Here is a 19,151-nt window from a genome sequence, read left to right on the forward strand (position 1 = left end):
ACATTTTCAGAAGAGTTCCTAATGATCCTCTGGGTTCCTGTGATATTTACTACCACGATTTTTGAAAAGGAAAAACCAATTGCAAGCATATCTTTGAACCATATCACATCAGCATTATAAATTCCCAACAGCCATATGAGATAGAGACATTACTTTTCCTTCATTTTATGGATGAAAAAGTAGGATTTAGACAATACTAGGAATCTTGTTCAAGGTCACACAGGTAAAACCAGTTTGCTTCTCAAAATTCCAGGCAGTCAGACTTACCAGCTCACACCGCACTGTGTTCACCACCGACCAAGCTAGACTGTTAGGACAGAATGGAAGTAGAAAACAGGAAGGAGGACGTGCGAGGGATGCCAAAGGGAAAGCAGGTACGTGCAGAGCAGAAGCCAGGGCCCAGGAAGCCGCAGCAGACAGTAGACAGAGCTGCCAGCTCTGCAGCCAGGAAGCGGCCAGAGCAGAATGCAGAGGAGCGCAGCGGTCCTCGCCAACCAGGGAAGAGGGACACCCACCGGCGAGTTGGAAGAGCCCACCTTCCCCAGCCCCACCACTGGAAGGAATTGCCCGCATCAGCTTGCATATGAGACCAGTCCATGCCCAGCGGGTGGCATGGCCAGCGGCAGTGGAGATTCTGCAGGTTGTCTTTCCTGATGCCAAACAGGGTGCAAGCTGATGGCCTGATCCAGGTGGCGCCTCTGCACAGCCATTTCTGTGGAGACTCAGAACAATGTGATGTGGGACGCGGCTGCCTCTGAGGTGGCCCGCGAGGAGAGAGTCCCGCAAGCACGTGGCACTCACATCTCAGGGCCCCCAGCCCTGACATCAGTCACCCGCCAGGCTTTGCACAGGAGCCAGGCTGCAGATGCTCTAAACTGGAGCAAGGGAGCCAGTCTGCTGCGGGCTGAACAGAGACGCAGTGCTGTGGCCAAGGCGTGGCCGGGTGTGTGAAGGTCGAGGCCTCAGCCGCGTCGTCCACGGCCACCCAGACCCCTCCCTTCTGCATGGGGCGGTGACAGATGGTGTCTCTGCAGCCTCAGGAGACTTCAGCCAACCTGACTGAAGAGCTGACCCTGGAACCCTTTAAATCAGAAATCCACGGAAAGCCACGAAGACCAGGTTCAGGTGACTTCCCAAGGTCCCGAGAAGAAAATGGGACTTCTAAGCCGCGGCCCTGAGACCATTCGGGAGCGTGCTGGAGCGAGGGAGGGAGGACTTGGGAGAACGGGTTTCGCAGAGCAGCACAATGTTTGCCTCCGCTCTGGCCACGGACCCCTCCTAACCCCGAGTCCCCACTCCCCCACGCTGACTCTCACCAGCTGTGTCCCCGAGACTGCAATACCTACCTGTTTTCTCTGGAGCCACAGAAAATCACGCGGAGCGTGCAACGCAGGATGTGAACAAAGCTGGCTGACAACAGTCTTGCGATTTCTTTTTCAACAGCCCACGGCCACCAGAGGAAACAGTGAACTTGGCACTCAATCCCCTTTCCAGCAGCCGCCCTCCCCTCATAGGAAGTCACCAAGGGGTCCCAGGACCTCACTCTGACATCCCGCCCCAGGCCTCGGCACCAAGGAAGCACAAAGGCAATGCTGAGCCGAAGGCAGGGAACCAAGTCCTTGCAGGGCCTGGAATTTGAATTGACCTTCGTAATGTTTTCCTGACCCGCCCACAAGTTACAGACCAGGGAGATCATGATTCCACAGGTACATGGCTGATGAATACAATGATTCAATGCAATGCACGTAACGATACATATGTGTGCATAATAAATGGAAAGATGATAAAGAATTAACGTCAGCTTATTTCTGGGTTGTTTAAGAACAGATTTTTTTTTTTAGTTTCTTTGGGTTGTAAGTATTTTATATGTTTTCCTATAGTGGAGATATACAAAAATGGAGAAAAATACTTAAAATTTTAAAAACTAGGGGAGTCAAGAATGTTAAAATCTAGGGATGGGGATATAGCACAGTTGTTAGAGTGCTTGCCTCGCAAGTACTAGGGCCCTGAGTTCAATCCCTAGCACACACACAAAAAAACGAATGTTAAAATCTAAAAACTTCATAATTGGATATGTACATAGTTGGAATGCTTTGCCTCAATTTCCTAACACTTGGGTTCCGTGGACAGGAATCCTGGCTTCCAGCCTTAGGAAGACAGGAATCCTGGCCGCCAGGCCTGGGAAAAGTCAAAACACGTTTCAGAAAACCCATCTGTTTATTCATTAAGGCACTGTGGCCGCGTCTCTGTTCCCTGCTAGGAATAAGGAGGAACTGGGGGCAAGCTGGTTGGGGCTGTGGAACCTTCTCACCTGGGTGCAGAGAACAGCCTGGATTTTTCCAGGTCTGAATTCCTTGGGCTTGAAGAGAGTGGAGTCCCCAGGGGAGCTCCTAGCACTGCCATGCCCAGCTCCCAGCTGGCACCTGCGGAGCCTCTGGCTTAATTAAAAGTGATCCTGCTGGCTCTGATATTCAGCCCAACCTGCAGAGCATCTCCAGATTGGGCAGCAGGCTGAGGCGAGGGCTGTTGGGGGTGGGATCAGGGTAAAGGGAAGATGGGTCGAGTGAGGCTGTGCTGGGGGAAGGGATGGGGGTGCATGGTGTGGGGGAGGTGGTGCCCAGTGACGCCCTCAGAGATACCGAGTGCCCCGTACAGTGTGGCCGTTCAAATGCGACACTGAAAGGAGCTGGCCCCTTTAGTAAAGGAGTGGTCCATGCCAGATTTCCTGAGGCAGGTGGGAACACAGCCAGAAGACTGGGGCCAGCTCAGTAGAAAACAGAGTTCCACCTGACTGTAACAATTTATCACAAAACCCAGCTGAGAGGGGGAAAGGCTGCCAGAGGACAAGGCCCCTGGGAGGCCAGGCTGGGAAGGAGAACAGCCTGGAGCACCTCAGGCTGGGGCCAGAGAAATGCCGCACACCCAGCACCTGGCAATCAGAGGCAGAAGGGCCCGAGGGTAGACCTGGGGCCAGGAGACCAAGCAGAGGCCCAGGGAGACCTGGCAACAGGAGGCCATCCTGCTGGAGGCTGGAGTTGGGGACTTGGACAACAGATGCCAGCAGGTGTAAGGGAACAGGAAAGGACCACAGTCCCAGTCTGGCCCACATCGGAGGCTCGAATGTGAAGTCAGGTGTGGAGAAGAGAGAAACAGATGTGATTCTTAAAGCTAAGATGCAGGGTGGACGCAGGAATAAGACAACTGCTCACTGAGCGCATGCCAAGTTCAGGCCAGGCACCCCCACCACAGCCAAGCTCAGGCCAGGCACCCCCACCACAGCCAAGCTCAGGCCAGGCACCCCCACCACAGCCAAGCTCAGGCCAGGCACCACCACAGCCAAGTCAGGCCAGGCACCTCCACAGCCAAGTCAGGCCAGGCACCACCACAGCCAAGTCAGGCCAGGCACCACCACAGCCAAGTCAGGCCATGTACCCCCACCACAGCCAAGTCAGGCCAGGCACCCCCACCACAGCCAAGTCAGGCCAGGCACCCCCACCACAGCCAAGTCAGGCCATGTACCCCCACCACAGCCAAGTCAGGCCAGGCACCCCCACCACAGCCAAGTCAGGCCAGGCACCCCCACCACAGCCAAGTCAGGCCATGTACCCCCACCACAGCCAAGTCAGGCCAGGCACCCCCACCACAGCCAAGTCAGGCCAGGCACCCCCACCACAGCCAAGTCAGGCCATGTACCCCCACCACAGCCAAGTCAGGCCAGGCACCCCCACCACAGCCAAGTCAGGCCAGGCACCACCACCACAGCCAAGTCAGGCCATGTACCCCCACCACAGCCAAGTCAGGCCAGGCACCACCACCACAGCCAAGTCAGGCCAGGCACCACCACAGCCAAGTCAGGCCAGGCACCCCCACCACAGCCAAGTCAGGCCAGGCACCACCACAGCCAAGTCAGGCCAGGCACCACCACAGCCAAGTCAGGCCAGGCACCCCCACCACAGCCAAGTCAGGCCATGTACCCCCACCACAGCCAAGTCAGGCCAGGCACCACCACCACAGCCAAGTCAGGCCAGGCACCACCACAGCCAAGTCAGGCCAGGGACCACCACAGCCAAGTCAGGCCAGGCACCACCACAGCCAAGTCAGGCCATGTACCCCCACCACAGCCAAGTCAGGCCAGGCACCCCCACCACAGCCAAGTCAGGCCAGGCACCCCCACCACAGCCAAGTCAGGCCATGTACCCCCACCACAGCCAAGTCAGGCCAGGCACCCCCACCACAGCCAAGTCAGGCCAGGCACCCCCACCACAGCCAAGTCAGGCCATGTACCCCCACCACAGCCAAGTCAGGCCAGGCACCCCCACCACAGCCAAGTCAGGCCAGGCACCACCACCACAGCCAAGTCAGGCCATGTACCCCCACCACAGCCAAGTCAGGCCAGGCACCACCACCACAGCCAAGTCAGGCCAGGCACCACCACAGCCAAGTCAGGCCAGGCACCCCCACCACAGCCAAGTCAGGCCAGGCACCACCACAGCCAAGTCAGGCCAGGCACCACCACAGCCAAGTCAGGCCAGGCACCCCCACCACAGCCAAGTCAGGCCATGTACCCCCACCACAGCCAAGTCAGGCCAGGCACCACCACCACAGCCAAGTCAGGCCAGGCACCACCACAGCCAAGTCAGGCCAGGGACCACCACAGCCAAGTCAGGCCAGGCACCACCACAGCCAAGTCAGGCCAGGCACCACCACCACAGCCAAGTCAGGCCAGGCACCACCACCACAGCCAAGTCAGGCCAGGCACCACCACAGCCAAGTCAGGCCAGGCACCCCCACCACAGCCAAGTCAGGCCATGTACCCCCACCACAGCCAAGTCAGGCCAGGTACCACCACAGCCATGTCAGGCCAGGGCCCCCACCACACAGGTCCATGCCAACCTTACCAAGGAACCTCATGGGCCTGTTCCAGGGCCAAACCAGCCCATCTGGCCCCTGCCTAGCCAAGGAACTGGTGCCAGGAGCCAGCCTGCCCCACAGGAAGGACGGAGGTGCAGAAGGCCCCCAACTGTAACACTGAGGATGCAGGACATCTAGTAGAAATGTGCCTTGAATTTGGGCTCTTGTCTCTCCCCAGGCTAGTGACAATCAGGACCACTCTCTCATGATGTCCGAGGGCAACAAGCTTAGGCTCCTCGTCAGCTGCAGGATCATGGGAGGGAACAGCCACGCTCTGCAGGTGCTGTGTGCTGACCTGTGACCCAGGAGGGCAGGGTACTAAGGTTCCTCCACGGACAGGGTTTTGAACGCTACCTGGGAGAGCGGCTGCCGATTCAGATTGGGAGGGGCGAGCAGAGGCCCCTGTAGGGCTGAGGCTGGCCACGGGAGGCAGCTCCTCTTCCCTGTGCCCTGAGGGACCAGGGTAATGGTGTCTGTGAAATCCAGGTTTCAATGAGGTTGAAAGGAGGTGGTGGGGAATGTAAGGAGGCCAGGGTCTGGAAGGAGAAGGCAGCACAGCAGAGAGAGCTTCCAGCAAGCAGTCACCAGTTCCGGGACGGGACTGCAGGTGAGAGGAGAAGAGTTTTATTCAGAGAGAGAAGGATAAAAATCAACGTTAGATGGAGCGGTTACTCTAAGAGTGGCGCTTACTCAGAGTTTCTTACTATCCCCGCTTCCCTGTGCGAAGCTTTCTGGAGTGTGCTGTCCACAGGAAGTGCAGGATCAAAGCCACCTGCGCCCACTCCACTGGACGTGTGTAAGTTCACCAGAGGCAGGTCATGGGGTTAAGAGCTGAAGGAATGGAGCGGAAATCACTGTCACTTGCAATGTGGGCAACTTACAGAAGTGACCCTGATTTTCACCAGCTTTAACACAGAGACAGCAATAGAGCAATCATGGAGTGAGAGGGAGGATTAAATGTGTTTATATTAATAAAGTGCTAATAAAATGCAGATGGTAGACATAAAATTCACAATAATAGGGAGTAGCTTTTACTTTGAACTGCCTGTTACACACCAAGAACAAGATAGCAAGCGTCCCCCATCATCCAAGCATACTAAATTACATTACTGTTTTTAAACTCTCACTGTATGTCATTGTTCCCAAATTCAGTTATCTGTTGGCATCATTTGGGGAACAGTGTCATAAGTGGATCCGACCCACTGAGACGCAGATGATTCTAAAGGACTCCCAAAGGCCTCTGGGTAATCAAGTCTGAGAACCACTAATATAAATAACCACTGCCTTGCTTTATCATAAGAGGGCTTTGTTGAATTAAACAGATAATTTTATAATGAAATCATAAGTGAGTCCAATCTATCCACTAATGATAGCTAATCAAACTGCAGATAAAGAACCAATTGGAAAGAATCAGCTGTGTGGTCCCAATTTGGGAGGTGATAGTGTTCTATCTGCGTTTGTTTTATGGATTCTCGTCCTATGGGAATGATCGTAAAGTACTACAAACCAGTAAATACTTGCCAAGTCAACAGAGCAGAGAACCAATTGAGCAGATGCTTTGTCAAGGAAACCCCGGGCGGTGTGTGTACTCATGCGAAGAAACCTCAGAATGGTGTGTGTACTCATGCGAAGATTCTAGTCATAAGCCTTTATTTCTTCTCTGGGTGGGTTCATGGTGCGGTGACACATGATTGCTGATATTCCCCGGATAGTATTGCCTACACACCATCAGTTCAAGCAGAAACTCTGCCCAGCCAGCCACTCCTCAGGTGCTGCTACAGAAACAGTCACTGGCCTCCATTTTCCAGAAAATGCCAGAAAGTGTTGTGAAATGCAAAATTGGTTTTCAGTTCAGGCCCTGAGTAGCAAATGGTTCTTTGGGCCAAAGGCAGGGGAGAGAGCTCAGCTTATCAGCCAGCAGAGCCTGAGGATGCTGGGTCCACAACCAGGAAGCAGAGCAGAGTGCTCAGAGCAGAGTCGGCTCTGCCAGGCCCGAGCTGAGGAGGCAGGGCAGGCTGCCAGGATCCCGGGCAGCCTGGAGGGTGCAGGCAACCTTTCCTGAAGAAATCGACTGTGCACTGCTTAAAGATCAAGCTTGGGACAACAAGCAAAGACAGAACACGTGCATCAGGGACTCTGAAGTGAGAAGTAACCATCATTGTTCAGACTCCGCCCTGAGGCAAGAGCTCCTTAGCCGCTCTCCTTACAGGATCTGCAGGCTCTCAGGAGAAAGAGGTACCTGCAACTCTCGACCACTGTGTGGTCACCTGCATCTCAGTGCACGATGAACCGCGTGTGACCATCCGGACCACACCTGCCGTCTGTGTGGGAGGCGGCCTGGGTCTCCGTCTCGACTCTGGCACGTGCCTGCCGGGAAACCTGGGCAGGTTCTTCCTCTGCAGAGACCATTAAAGCCCCTCCCTGGACAAGCAGTTCCCAGGCTTACACAGTTCATGTCTGTAAGTCACACAGGGCGCCCTGCGCTCCTCGCGGCTCTGGTTAGGTATCTCCTGACTCCATTGTGGGCGAGAACTGGAGCCAGAAACTCCGGTGTAGTCAGTCAGGCCCCACCTCTGGCTTTCAGAGGGAGAAAACGAGACAGCTCCCTTCAGAAACCCTGCTGCCCGGGGCATTGTCACCTGCCTGAGGACCACTTGACAACAGCCTCCCTGGAGGTTTCCAGGGTGTCACTGTCCTACCAGGACATCAAATGACGGGCAGCGCGTGGCTTCACCCAGCGCTCTGGGACTCCGGGAGTGTTGGCGTCTGCCGTGGCGACCCTGGCTTGCTTTTTCCTCTTGTGTGCCAGGCACGGCCTCGAGACACAAGGTTAGCCAGGACAGTGCACGGGTTGGCACTTCTGAGAGTCCTCAGGTTGGCTCTGTTCAGGGCAGAGACAGCCTTTTAAATCAGGAGCCTTGGCCAGCGTCTGCCCCTGGAGAACGTCCATGCCGCCCTGGGCTCCAGCTTCCCAGAGCAGGGTCTGCCCTTGGGATGGGAGTGCTTGGGGAGCCCAGGTGGCATCCTGCGGCCCAGGAGCTCTGGGTCACTAGTCACAAGCCCGTCTCGATGGGCCAGTGGTCCCTGAGCAGGTTCTGTGGTGAGACACTGCTGACACAGAGTGTTAGGACATGGCGGAGCTCCGACTGTGTGGGTCCAGAGGATCAGGAAAGGAGAGGGGATGCAGGGGAGGGGACTCAGGGGAGGTGATGCAGGGGAGAGGACTCAGGGTAGGGGACTCAGGGAGAGGACTCAGGGGAGGTGATGCAGGGGAGAGGACTCAGGGAGAGGACTCAGGGGAGGGGACTCAGGGGAGGTGATGCAGGGGAGAGGACTCAGGGGAGGTGATGCAGGGGAGGGGACTCAGGGAGAGGACTCAGGGGAGAGGACTCAGGGGAGGTGATGCAGGGGAGGGGACTCAGGGGAGAGGACTCAGGGGAGGGGACTCAGGGGAGGGGACTCAGGGAGAGGACTCAGGGGAGGTGATGCAGGGGAGAGGACTCAGGGGAGGTGATGCAGGGGAGAGGACTCAGGGGAGGTGATGCAGGGGAGGGGACTCAGGGGAGGTGATGCAGGGGAGAGGACTCAGGGGAGGTGATGCAGGGGAGGGGACTCAGGGGAGGTGATGCAGGGGAGGGGACTCAGGGGAGGTGATGCAGGGGAGGGGACTCAGGGGAGGTGATGCAGGGGAGGGGACTCAGGGGAGGGGACTCAGGGGAGGTGATGCAGGGGAGAGGACTCAGGGGAGGGGACTCAGGGGAGGGGACTCAGGGAGAGGACTCAGGGGAGGGGACTCAGGGGAGGGGACTCAGGGAGAGGACTCAGGGGAGGGGACTCAGGGGAGGAGACTCAGGGGAGAGGACTCAGGGGAGGGGACTCAGGGGAGAGGACTCAGGGAGAGGACTCAGGGAGAGGACTCAGGGGAGAGGACTCAGGGAGAGGACTCAGGGGAGGGGACTCAGGGGAGAGGACTCAGGGAGAGGACTCAGGGGAGGTGATGCAGGGGAGGGGACTCAGGGGAGGTGATGCAGGGGAGGGGACTCAGGGGAGGTGATGCAGGGGAGGGGACTCAGGGGAGGTGATGCAGGGGAGAGGACTCAGGGGAGGTGATGCAGGAGAGGGGACTCAGGGGAGGGGACTCAGGGGAGGTGATACAGGGGAGAGGACTCAGGGGAGGTGATGCAGGGGAGGGGACTCAGGGGAGGGGACTCAGGGGAGGGGACTCAGGGGAGGGGACTCAGGGGAGGTGATACAGGGGAGAGGACTCAGGGGAGGTGATGCAGGGGAGGGGACTCAGGGGAGAGGACTCAGGGGAGGTGATACAGGGGAGAGGACTCAGGGGAGGTGATACAGGGGAGAGGACTCAGGGGAGGTGATGCAGGGAAGAGGACTCAGGGGAGGGGACCCAGGGAGAGGACTCAGGGGAGGGGACTCAGGGGATGGGACTCAGGGGAGGGGATCAGGGAGGGGACTCAGGGTTGGTGACTCAGGCACAGGACTCGGGAGAGAACTCAGGAGAGGCAATTCAGGGAGGAGACTCAGGGGAGGGGATCAGGGAGGGGACTCAGGGGAGGTGATGCAGGGGAAGGGACTCAGGGAGGGGACTCCGGAGAGAACTCAGGGTAGGGGATCAGGGAGGGGACTCAGAGGAGGCTGCTGGGGGGAGGTGATGCAGGGGAAGGGACTCAGGGAGGGGACTCGAGGAGAGAACTCAGATGGCAGAAGAAAGCTTCGCCTGCCCACTCTGCTTTAAGCTCCATCCTTTACAGTGTCTGACACAGTGACACAGGTCTGCATCCACACAGACCCTGGGGTCCAGGGTCTTCCCAGAAGGGCAGGTGACCAGGGCCCCCACCTGCAGCTCTTTCTTCCCTCCTGGGAAATGGAGTCACACTGATGGAGTCCAGCAGCTCAGAACTTACTGTATTTTATTTTGGACACCAGGGGTCTTCACCTGAGCTGCAAGTGAGTGTTTAGGTGGTTCTGGGGACACCAGTGCCAATCAGTGGACCCAGCTCATGTACCCATGGCCGGGAGCCTGTGGATGGCCTGGGAGGCTGGGCCTCACTGACTGATGCTCTGCCGCTGGAACTTGTCTTCCTGACACAAACTTCCCTGGTCCCATCATCACCTGTCCGTTCCTTTGCCTGCAGTGACAATCACGGGGCTTCGATGCCACCAGAGGTAAAGCAGGGACTCGGGACGCTGCTTCCTGCATCACCCTCATTGCCCTGCGCCGAAGTCCTGCCCATCGTCTTAGGTCAGCGAGTTCCCACTCTTTCTGAGAGGATGGCACTTCATTGTAGGGACCATACGTGCACAGCTTTGTGTCGCTGTGACAAATATCCAAGGAAAGCAACCTAGGAGAGAGACATTTATTTTGGTTCAGGGTTTCAGAGGTTGGGTCCACGGTCAGTTGGCTCCATTATTTTGTGGGGGATGGGGAGCAAAGCAGGATGGTGGTGTTATGGGGCGCAACTTAAGAACAACCGATCACCACTGAGAAGTCCAAATTTGAGAGTCTTTATTAAGCCGGCCGCTGACTGTCTCACACAATGCCCCCAAAAAATGGCTATTGGGAGAACAGCCCCGACCACAGGGTTGTAGGGTTCTTATACCAAAAATCACATCAATCATAAGTGTCTGTTGCTATGATTCAAAATTACAAACTAACATCATGAGATCATCCACAGAGGGGCAAGTGGGTCAAAATGACCCTTACCTAGGTACAAACTAAAGAATGGTTACTAACATCCACACAACCACAGTTCACATGGTACATTGTTTAGGAGCAACAGGAATCAAAAGAGAGCAATTCTTCACTACATAGGAGTTGTCATTGTATATTATTAAACATGTCACACCAAGTAACTGGGGATGGGCACAGAGGCGGGGCGTTCCCATGGGAGAAGCTTATTTCCTACATAACATGGAGTCTCAGAGCAAAATGGAGTCTGTTTAGTCATTTCCCTTAGAGTCTGGCCTGTAACATTCTCATGGAGTCAGATCTGTCATCCCATCACATTCCCCACTGGTTTTATGTACATAATCAAATCATTGATTTATTAGTAGTGATTGTAGTGATTAGTAGTGATTGTATTATATAGGTGATTGTAGTGAGTGTGCAACACCATTAGCTTAACAGACGGGATTCTATCTCTAATATATTTAAGTCCAGATCTATTTGTCTACTTAAAGTTTTGAAATTCTGGTTTCCAGTAATCAGGGCAGTGGTTCCTACAGCTGTGAAGTCCATTATACCTATTTTTACTAGGAGGGAAACTAAGACAGGGGCCGCTTGTTTAGATATTAGCCCCATCTGTTCCTTTTATTCCTCCCCATCATAATAGTATACAGAATTTAGCCTACTTGGCAATCTCAAAAAGTTGAACAGTTAAGCACAGAGTTATTCCTGATGTAGTCCAAGCAAGAGAAAAAACACGATTAACATTTTTTTCAGTCTTATCTTTAGATGGTGGTTGGGGTCTCTGAGGGCTGTCCATTTTTCTGTTGTCTTGACTCACATGTGATGAGCCCTATTGTGAGTAAGGTCCCTTCCATTTTAGCCAGGTGTGTGATGAGCCCATGTTGTGAGTAAGGTCCCTTCCATTTCAACCAGGTGTTAGTCCTTTCTGGAACAATTTGATGTAGACATAGATTTCTGACTGAAATGGGTGTTGGAAATCAGTGGTCTCTTGGGACTGGTTCTTTCATAAGTTGAACCTGTTGGAGAGACTTAACAATAGGTTAGAACAGGAGCAGGTTCTTGGTAAGGGTGGAGGAAGGACTCTGGAAGCATTAATCTTTTAATCTCTCAGAGGTCATTTGCCTCCAACTTTCTGGACCCAAACTGGCTCTTATTTTTGTGATTTAACCCAACTTACCTATCTATATTGACTGTCTTTTAAAAATTTTTATTATTACCTTTCTAATTTTAGGGAATTTTTACTGCTGTAAGGAAAAAGGACGATGACCGCTCTTGCTGCTTCGAGCTGAGAGGGGGTGATGTGGGGTGGGGCAAGCAGTAAAAAGTTCCCTTCTAGGGGTAAAAGTCTTGTTCTATGAAAGAAACAAAAAACCATGAGTACAAAATAAGTAGCATCTGGAACATGTCAATGAATATCATGAAGCTGATAGAAATTAATAATCTCTTACCAGGAGGTGGAAGAGCTGAGAGGTTGTTCCCATGAAAAGGCCTAACAAAGCCTAACAAGTCTGGAGAGGATAAGGCCTCCATTGTAAATCTTTAACATTGTCGGAGTTATCAGGAATGTAAGCACAACATAAGTTACTTAATGTCACCTGATTTTTGTAAAATATCTTTTTACTGGCATGATCTTTTTGTTTAGTAGAGATTCCTTTATTTTTGTTACTCAGGGCTAGAGAATCATACTAGCAAACATTGATTAAGTCTACCTATATCAGAGGTTAAGATGATCTACAGGTCTTAAACTGACTAAAAACTTATAACTCTGGCGGTTTCTCTTGATAGTTATCAGGCATTTTTGTCTAAGAATCTTTTTTGTTACCTCTAGTTTTATTTATTTTGGGGGCTAACACAAGTGTTCATCTTAAGTTACATGAAAATAACTATTGTTTTGTTTTTAAAATGTCCAGGAATGACTGTGTTTTGGTTTTAAACTGTTTTGCTAGGTGTTTAAGACCAAGTTGGTCTAATTGACCTTGTTTCTATCTGCTGTTAAGTGTCAGCTGAGTTCCCATAGGGGTCACTCTTGGGGAACTTGAGAGCAACTTCTTAGCTCCTTTAGTGCCATTCACCTGGTAGGGTCTCCTTATGAGGTGGCTTCCTTTGGAAGCATTAGAGATGTCTCCATTTCCCAAGGACCCTCCTCTGCAGCAGGTGCATTGATTGACTTTTCACCTTCTAGTGGTCTTATCAGTCTCCCTGATTGGAAGGTTGTGTGGCCCAGAGTTGCAAAACTCCTTAGAGAAGTTCTCTTGTTCCCTGGGTTTAGGCTGACTCTGAGGGCAAGAGTCAAATATTGACTCTCTTGACCCCTTTATTTTAATCTCAATCTTTAAGTTTTGATCTTAAACATCCAGCAAGTCAGTTTCACCAGTCATACAGTAAGCGTACTGGGTTTTAACTTTAATATCTATGACTTTATAGTTATTTACCAACTTTTATTAAACTGGGGTCTATATTATCTGTCCTATAGGTGATGGTTTATTATCTCAAATTAATTTAGATTGTTCTTGAAGCAGTACTTCTGTAAAACATTAATCAGTCAACAGTTACAGAGTTTACAAGGAAAATACAAAATGGAATTAAGAACAGTAAAAACATATTTAGTTGTGTAATAGCTGTCTTGAATTTTGGCAGAGCTATATTTTATGTCCCCTGTTTGAGATCACAGTAATTTTATAACAAAAAAATCAATCTTTTGAATATAACTTTAAATGAGTTGAAGTCTGACTTATTTTGGAGCCATTGTAACATGTAGTAAGGTAGGAAGCAGAGCCTTATCTTAGGTAAGGCAGGGCTCTTCATAAATCTTAGGTAAAGCAGTCCTAGTTCTGAAGCTGACATTTATCTTTTTAAATATCACTTTATAAAGTTTACATATATTTTTTCCAAGTCTATTTGAATGTTAGTTAACACAATATGATATTACACCTAAAACATGAATCAAAGAAAGCTGAGAGAGCTTTTAACTTTCCTTTTGTGTACTAAAGTGGCAAAATGTTTTCCTGTTTCATGATATTAACCTTTAAACAGATCAGGCTCTCATTATCTTTTAGAAATACATTTACATGTTTATCCCAGTGCAGAAGGTAACATAAGGTTCAGGTCCAGTTACAGAACACTAAATGATATAAATAAATCCCCAATAAAATTTCTTATTCTGGTAAGTTTAAAATTACCATTACAACTTTAGGTTGGAGAACACCAGCTTGATAAAATGTTCTTTTAAACCTTTTAAAGACTTGTATACCTGGAAGATATGAAAACATTTAATATATGAATAAGAATAATAGAATCATAATTACATTGATGTTTTTATATTAACCATGTTTAATTTTTTTTTTTTTTTTTTTTTTTTTTTTTTTTGGGTGCTGGGGATCGAACCCAGGGCCTTGTATTTGCAAGGCAAGCACTCTACTGACTGAGCTATCTCCCCAGCCCCATGTTTAACTTTTTAAAGAAAATTTAGACTTTGTAATGTAGTACAATACTCTAACAGTTGCTGTCTAACCAGAGTTGTACAAACCCCCAATTTTTAAGACTAGTTGCTCTAGAGAATAAAACTTAACAGACACAATGTTAAGAGTAAATTAATATTTTAAAAATTATTGGTCATTTCAGCATATAGACTGAACTTTGGTTTATATCAGTACATTAATATTTGACCTTAGGAAAAACCTTGAATAGTTTTCAACTGTTGTGTTACTTACATATACATGTAAACCTTTTAAAATTTACTCTTAATTAACATTAAAAATCACTTAATTAGACACTCGTTGTTTACTTAGATGTATTACAGCCTTATTTTATCACATAAAGACTTTTTTATCTGGAAACATTTTTATTAAATATATTTTTAGGGCTGGGGAGATAGCTCAGCTGGTAGAGTGCTTGCCTTGTTAGCACAAGGCCCTGAGTTCGATCCCCAGTACCACAAAATAAAAAAAAAGAAAAAAAATATATTTTTATATCTAAAATCTTGTAATATTTTAATCTGTTGATCCCCTTTTTAAAATTTATATTCTGAAACAACCCTTATAAATTTCTGAATTCAGATAAATTACTCCATTTTAATCTGATGAAATACTTTGTTACTTTTAGAACTCTATTTAAATATAATTGAGACTTTTGAACCCTTTATATAGAATAATACATGTTAGAACTTTTAGTAACCATGTTTTCAGTGATAACACAAAGTAAATTTAAATCCTTTTTATATTTACCAATTTATGAAAACACCAAAAATGTTTTAAGTATGTTACCCTTTGGAATTTAATGAGTTAAGAATATTTATTATATTTAAAAGTTAGCATTTTAACTCTATAAACCAATTAGATGTTTCTAACAAACACATCCATGATCAATCCCATATATGTTAAATCTAATTTAGTTTTTTTTTTTAAAAACCAAGGTATTAGAGAATTGTATTCAGCCATATCAGTCATTTCTTTCCTGTTGAAGAAAAACCTAGAAACAATGGATATTAGACATTTTATAAAATTAACATTTTATTTATTTTTTGACCACATGGAAATAAAACTGTGTTAGTAACTTGAAAGTCATATTTTTGTTTACCTAATTTAAAAACCTTTTAAATCATGTGAATCAAAAATTTTTGATTTGGATCCATTTTTTAAAATTTTTAATTTATGAGCTCACATGTCAATTTTGGTACCAAATATATGTAGACATGACAATACACCAGTGTACATAAACATAAAATGAACAGATGGACGAAGACCTTATAGCTTATTTTTTAAACCCATTAGATTGAGAGTTAGCTCTTGTAAACTGGCCTCTGAATGAAACAGAGCATTAAGAAAACTTTATAATTGGATAAAATAGGTCTGATCAAAAATTAACCTAGGCACACCAGATCGAAATTATGAACTCAAAAAAATAGAATTTTAAAGTCTTTTTGGCCTCCATCCTGATGTGGTCCTTCTCATCAGAGATGAAAAGGGATTAAGAGACTACAAACAAAGGTTATGCCCTATCCCTCCCTGAAGGAGTTTCCCAAAGAGACAGCAAGGGAACTGCTTCCATTGGTCTCCTGGGAGAGCCCCCTCGGTTTGGGGTCTTGTTCTAAACTGGTTTTCCTGGTCTCTTGGATAGCAGCCAGCCTGGAACTTTGGTGGACCAAGTCCAATAGTTGGAAGTTCCTATTGGCAGCAGTTTACATTTTAATGTAAGCTTCAGTGAACATGGCTAAAAAATTTTTAACCATTTTTTTTTTTTACCCAAATTCGACTATAAAACATTTGATCAGATTGTTCAGGTTGCCCAAAGACATTTTGGTGGTCCCCTGAGGGGGCCATCTGACCTCGAAAGTTGGTCATTCTCTCTCACAGAATTTAGAGAGAGAAAAGGCATTGCAGCAGGTTCCGTAATCACTGGCTCTCTTCTGGAATTCCTGGAAATCAGTTAACATGCACTGGAGGGGAGCACATGACTGACGTGAGGGAGACTGACCCAGGCTTACACTTAAGGGCAACAAAAAACAGAAAAGGACAAACAAACACAGAACAGATAAAACACCAAAGACACGGGCAAGTGGCCACTCCAGATTCCTGACAGAGGGACTGAGCAACGTCTTGCCAGTCCCGGACTTGGGAGGTAATGCTACGTCCAGCCTTCCTCACAGTCCCCAGATGCGGATCCGCCAGAACAGACTTACCAGTCCCCCAGTGGTGCAGAAACAGGTGACTCTCTTGGAGAATTTAGTTCAGTCCTGGGGCGGGGCTCCACAGACCATGCAGCCTGGGGCTGAGGAACGTCTCAGAGGCCTTCCCCTGGGAGCAACGCTGTGGCCTCTCCCCTCCGCAGGAGTTTCCAGGTCAGTGGTGAGCGGTGGTTACCCACCAGGCAGCGAGGATCTCGCTGGGACCTCCAAATGTTATGGGGCGCAACTTAAGAACAGACCAATCACCACTGAGAAGTCCAAATTTGAGAGTCTTTATTAAGCCGGCCAGCTGACTGTCTCACACAATGTCCCAAAAAATGGCTATTGGGAGAACAGCCCTGACCACAGGGTTGTAGGGGTTCTTATACCAAAAAATCACATCAATCATAAGTGTCTGTTGCTATGATTCAAAATTACAAACTAACATCATGAGATCGACAGAGGGGGAAGTGGGTCAAAATGACCCTTCCCTAGGTACAAACTAAAGAATGGTTACTAACATCCACACAATCACCGTTCACATGGTACATTGTTTAGGAGCAACAGGAATCAAAAGAGAGCAATTCTTCACTACATAGGAGTTGCCATTGTATATTATTAAACATGTCACACCACGTAACTGATGATGGGTACAGAGGTGGGGTGTTCCCATGGGAGAAGCTTATTTCCTACATAACATGGAGTCTTAGAGCAAAATGGAGTCTGTTTAGTCATTTCCCTTAGAGTCTGGCCTGTGACATTCTCATGGAGCCAGATCTGTCAGCCCATCACAGTGGGAGGGCCTGGCAGTGGAAAGCTGGGGGCAGTGGCGAGGAGGGGACTGGGACAAGACAGACCTACTTCTTGCGCCCATGGCCCTCCTGCCCTCAACTGCCACCATCTCCCAGTAATCCATCGGGTGGGTCAGTCCTCGATGAGGTGAGAGTCCTGTGATCCAGTCTCTGACACGTGACTCGGGGAGACATTCCCCCCCAAACTATAACAGACCCAAATGTCACAAAGGGAAATATTTGCACTTGAGCATCTTTTTACCCTAAGTTTATCTTTTACTTAATTTTACAAAGTAGCTGATATTGAATATAGATATCAAATATCTCTCTGTATGGAGTTAACTTCTTGGTTGTGTGCACATAATCAAAATATATATCCATCAGTTTAAGTTATATAATGAGTCTTGGTTCAGTACTTTGGAACACAGTGATCAAACGCTGCCTTTAGACTCAGCATTTATTGATATTTCGAGCTTCTATATATGCTTTCCACTGTACCTTACGTGGTACTTTGCAGTGGTTAGATTGCTGTCATGTGCAGTTTGTATTTATGGCTTTGATTGACACGCGGCACTTGCAGATTTTTGTGAGGTACAGCGGGACCTTTCGATGCACGCACACGTTGGGCAGTATCACCCAGTGATCAGCACATTTGTCACCTGGGGCGGTTTTCACGCCTGTATTGAGAGTGCACTTGATTCCTGGTTCTGTCTCACGACTCCTCAGGAGGCAGCAGGATTGTCCACCTTCCCGTGCCCAGTCCGGTGTGTCCTGGAACCCCCTGGGTTCGCCTGTGACTGTCATTTATTTGCCACACTTTGGGTGGGTTGCCTCATGTCTTCATCCCCCTCTTCCCTCAGCCCAGATTGAGGCCATCGAGCACCTGCCTCACTATGAGGCTTCTGTGTGGTACCCAGCACTCAGTGACGCTCGGCAAACATCAGCCATCATTACCTGGATTGAACTGGGAGGCGGGGTGACTGGCTGTGGCTCTAATTGAAAGCCCCAGTGCGTCCCCAGCCTCGCCTGGGTCTGTGATCCGGAGTGTGGACGCTGGCGGACTCCTTTCCTTGGCAGTCTGATTCGGGTCTAACATCCGTTTCCCACTCACACATGCAAAGCTGATTGGGAATTTTAAACACGTCTCTTCTCAGTTATGTGTGCTCCTGTTTTTGTCTAGATTGTGGTGGGCTACTTTTAAAAACTCTTATAAACCGAATTGCTTCACACAGAAACCCAGCAGCGTAACTGGGTCACGGGATGGGGCGGCGGTGGGCCGTGGGCTTCCCCCTGGAGCCGCATGCCGGCCTATAAAGTTCAGGTTTTTATAACCAACTTAAAACTGCCATTACAAATATTTAAGACTCCGGTTAAATTAAGCTACAAAATGAGTCATTCCTCAAGTTGATGAGCACGCCAGTGGTTCCCGTAGACTGAGGCTGAGCCCAGCCCGCCCCTCAGCCCGACCCCCAGGCCAGACATCCCCCCAGCTTCGCCCTGTCCGCACGCCTGGCTTTGAAGGTTCTGGTTTCCAAACGTTGAATACAGATCTCAAAAGGTCGTCGTAGAACAGCTGAGGTTTGGGGGTGTCTGGTCGGGACAGGCGGCACGGCCAGGCCTGTGCCTGGACAGCTCCGGGCACACGCTCACCTCCGAGGCGCTGGGCTCGAGGCTCCCACAGACAGGCCTGCCCAGGGAAAACGTGTGACGGACGCTTCAGGATAAGGGCAGCTTCACTCAGGCCATTTTTCCGATTTTTGTCAGCGTCCTTCATGTCTGGCGTCCAGGGCTGGCCATGGAGGCCTCACCCTTGACCTGCCCGTGAGGTCCCTCGTCACTGACAACCCCAGCGCTCGGCAGCTGTTCTGTCTTCCTCTTCCACTTTCAGCTGCCCCGCTGAGACCACGCGTAGTGGCCCTGCCAGCAGTCGGCTGTGTGGAGCCCGGAGCCTGCTGGGCTGAGCTGCTCCTGGCTTCCAGCATGGGGGAGGAAGGTCAGGCCCTGGCCCAGCGGGACCCGTCCTCCAGCCTCCTGCTCCCGAGACCTCTCCCTTTGGGCCAGGAGTCCAGGTGTGCCCAAC

This window comes from Sciurus carolinensis, chromosome 10 (assembly GCF_902686445.1).
Source record: "Sciurus carolinensis chromosome 10, mSciCar1.2, whole genome shotgun sequence".
In the NCBI taxonomy this organism is placed as follows: Eukaryota; Metazoa; Chordata; class Mammalia; order Rodentia; family Sciuridae; genus Sciurus; species Sciurus carolinensis.